Here is a 4,261-nt window from a genome sequence, read left to right on the forward strand (position 1 = left end):
CTGGTGTGTGTGTGCAGGGCCCCCGCGACCTCCGGGCTGTCCCCACTGTCCCCTGCCCTTCAGCTGCTCCTGTGATCCCCAGCCCCACGGGCTGCCCCCTGCGACCCCCTGCCCAGCGGGCTGCCCCCCATCTACCCCCACAACCCCCTGCCCTTCAGCTGCCCCCTGCCCCCCAGGCTGCCACCCACAACCCCCTGCTGCAGGCTGCCCCCCCATCTACCCCCATGACCCCCTGCCTTCAGCTGCCCCCTGCTCTGCGGGCTGCCTCCCCACAACCTCCTGCTGCAGGCTGCTCTCTCATCTACCCCACGACTCCCTGCCCCACAGGCTGCTCCCCCACTGCCCCTCATGATCCCCTGCTACTGGCAGCCCCCTCTGTCTACTACCATGACCTGCAGCCTTTTGGCTGCCCCCATGACCCCCTGTCTCGCAAAGGGCCTGGCAACTTAGAAAGGGACCCAGAAGAGCGGCAGGAACATTGGGGGCTGGATCCTGCTTGGCAGTGGGGGGTGCTCTGTGCCCAGGCCTGGTCTGCCCAGTGAAGGCTAAGGGGTGCTGGGTCACCGGCTAAAGGTTCCTGATTCCTGCGGGCAGCTGGCAGTGCAGGCCAAGGCAGGGCGAGTCCCAGTGGGATTGTGTGGGGCAGGGTCAGCTCAGCCCCCTCACCCTTCATCTCCGCTGCCCACCCTGTGGCAAGGTGCCTGGCTGGGCCCTGCGCTGCCCGCCGTCTGCTCCCCCGCCTCAGGCTTTCGCTCCCCCGCCAGGGGGACCACGAGGAGAGGCTCAGGACTCTTGGGTTCTTCTTCAAGGGCTTGCTCATATCGATTCCAATTCGGTGTGCGCGCCGCGTGCACCATCATCGGAGAATTTTTACCCTAGCAGCACCCGGTGGGTCGGCCGTGGAGCCCCCTGGCGTGGCGCCTTCATGGCGTTGGATGTATGCCCCAGCCGGCCCAGCGCCCCCTCAGTTCCTTCTTGCCGCCCGGGACGGCCGTTGGAACTGTGCAGCGCGGCGTAGCTGTCCTCCACGCCCCCTAGCTTTCCCCTTCCCTTTCTTCGGCAGTTCTCATAGTTGCAGCACTTGTTATAGAGATAGTGATAAGTTTAGACTTAATTTAGTGGGTTGGAAGGGGTCCTTCCCCTCCTCCCTGCCCGCCGCTTGAGCTCATGCCCAAGGCTCCGGGTTTCAAGCCTTGCTCAGCCTGCCAACGGGAGACCCCCACGACTCCTGTTTGAAGTGCCTCGGGGGGTCTCACCAGGCTGACAAGTGTAGGATCTGTACGGCGTTCAGACCTCGGTCCAAAAAGGAGCAGGACTTTAGACTCAAGCAGCTCCTTACGGAGGCGGCCCTTAGCCCGGGCCCTCCATCGGCGCGCCAAGTCCCGGCACCGGGCGCTTCGGTGCGCAGCGCCCCGGCGGCAGCATCAGGTACTGCACCACGGTTGGACTCTGAGAGAGGCCCACGGCACCGGACCTCTCCAGCAGCACAGCCGGTACAAGTGACCCGGCGCCGTTCTCTGCCTCCGGGCCAGAAGAGACCGCGCAAGCCGGAGACGACTGTCCCACCTCAGCAGTCGCCGGCACCTCCCATACCAGCCTCGGAGTCGCGTCCAGCGCCGGAGCGACCGATATCGGCGCCGTTGACTCTGGCACCGAGAGAGGAGCTGTTGAGTCCGGTGCACACAGGCTCCCCGACCCGGACCGTGGTTGAGCCCCAGCTTCTGTCAACGCCGGAGACGTTCGCAGCGGCGCGAGAGCTCATCGCCCTCACAGAGCCGGCATCATCGCAGACCACTGCACCGCCTCTGACTCGTGCGGTACCGTCTAGGGGCAAGCCAACCCTAATACGTCCGCCATCTCCGTGCGTGCAAACACGGCACCGCTCCCGCAGGCGGTCGTCGTCATGGTCCAGATCTGGATCCAGGAACCAGCCTGGTCATCGGCACCGATCTCAATCCCAGCACCACTCTCCAGCGACCCGGTACCGATCCACACCATGCCCCGGAGAGTCGACGCAGGCACGCTCCTCACCACCTTGGCCCTCGCGCTCTGCCTCACGGTCGTCACAGTCCAAGGGCGGCTCGCGCTCAGCCTACCCTGCTCCAAGCCACGGCGAGGGTGATGTGCCTCACTGGCAGGAGGAAGGCCTAGACCCTAATCAGGAGCTTTCACAATGGTCCTTCTGGACCCGTGGGCGTACCACCAAGCCCAAGGAGTGCCGTCAGGGGCCTCCCGCTCAGCCCACTGAGAACCCCAGGTACCAGAGGCCACCATAAGTCGTTCTCCTCCGTGGGGTAGGGAAGCAACTGCACTTACCCTAGCGCAGGCCCCAGACCCCAGTGTAGCGGGTCCTGGGCAACAGGACCCTTCACAGCAGGTTCTGCCACAGGATCCCCTGGCCCCTGTGGCATCCTTCTCGTCCTCTCCAGAAGAGGCAGCGGCAGGGACAACAATCTCGGGTCCTCCCCCGATAGACCTTCGTGCCCACCAAGACCTTCTACGTAGGGTGGCACGTAATATGAACCTCCCAGCTGAGGAGGTAGTGGAGTTGGAGGACTCAGTGGTGGACATCCTTTCAGCGGAGGCCCCATCCCGAGTGGCTTTGCCCATTATCTGCACCATCCAGACCAATGGCAAGACAATCTGGCAAACCCCTGCCTCCATCCCACCGACGGCCAGAGGAGTGGAGAGGAAATACTTTGTCCCCTCCAAGTATCTTTATACTCACTCTCAGCCCTGTTCACTAGTGGTGGCCTCGGTGAACGAAAGGGAGCGGCATGGTCAACAGGCTCTGGCACCCAAATGGAAAGACGCCAGACGTCTCGATTTGTTTGGGCGCAAGATTTACTCCTCAGGGGGGCTACAGCTCAGGGTCGTGAACCAACAGGTGCTCCTGGCCGTTATGACTATAATTCATGGAGCTCCTTGTTGAAATTTAAGGAGTTAGTTCCTCAGGAGTCCAGGGCTGAGTTTGGGGCCTTAGTGGAAGAGGGCAAAAAGGGGGCTAGGACCTCCTTGCTGGCCTCCTTAGATGTGGTAGATGCTGCGGCTAGGACCCTTGCATCGGGCACAGCCATGCGACGCATCCCGTGGCTGCAGGTATCTGGCCTGCCACCAGAGCTACAACAGACCCTGCAGGACCTTCCATTTGATGGGCAGGGCCTGTTTTCGGACAAAACGGACTCTAGACTACAGAGCCTGAAAGATTCCAGGGCTACCATGCGCTCCCTGGGAATGCACACGCCAGTTACCCAGCGCAGACCCTTCGAGCCGCAGCCTCAACGGTCCTACCCCCCCATCCTCAACCGAGGCAGGACTTCTATAGATGGTGCGGGCGAGGAGGTAGGAAGAGATCTGCCGGCCACCAACCCGGTCAGAATCGGGGCCCTCCCAAACCACCGGCGGGGCCTAAGCAAAACTTTTGAAGGTGCGCCCGACCATCCAGGATCTTTCCCCTCCATTTCGAAATCGTCTCTCCTATTTCCACTGTGCGTGGTGCCGTATAACTTCAGACCACTGGGTTCTTCGCACGGTGGAAAAGGGATATTCTCTTCAGTTTTCTTTCTCCCCTCCCTCCCAATCCCTCTTCAGGGACCCTTCTCACAAGCAACTCCTTACAAGTCCTCCTTTTCTTTTTGTGGATACAGACTAACACGGCTGCTACTCTGAAACAGGCGGTCCAAATGCTCCTGACCATGGGAGCGATCGAGGAGGTTCCAAGGGAGCTAAAGGGCAGGGGTTTTTACTCCCATTACTTCCTAATCCCCAAGGCCAAGGGCGGGCTTCGACCCATCCTAGATCTGCGCAGACTCAACAAATTCATGGTAAAGTTGAAGTTCTGCATAGTTTAACTGGGGACCATTAGTCCTTCCCTGGATCCTGGAGACTGGTACGCTGCCCTCGACATGAAGGACGCGTACTTCCACATAGCAATTCATCCAGCGCACAGATGTTTCCTTCGCTTTGTGGTCAATCACGAACACTACCAATTTACTGTCCTTCCCTTCGGCCTGTCCACGGCTCCCAGGGTGTTCACCAAGCATGTGGCCATTGTGGCAGCCTCCCTTCATCAACAGTGGATCCAAGTGTTTCCGTATCTCGACGACTGGCTTATTCGGGGCCGCACCAGGGACCAAGTACAATCCCACGTTCGACTTACCACAGACATGTTCCATCAGCTGGGCCTCCTGCTCAACACCGAAAAGTTGACTCTGGAACCAACCCAGAGAATAGAGTTTATTGGGGCAGTCATAGAATCATA

This window comes from Caretta caretta, chromosome 1, assembly GCF_965140235.1.
Source record: "Caretta caretta isolate rCarCar2 chromosome 1, rCarCar1.hap1, whole genome shotgun sequence".
NCBI lineage: Eukaryota > Metazoa > Chordata > Testudines > Cheloniidae > Caretta > Caretta caretta.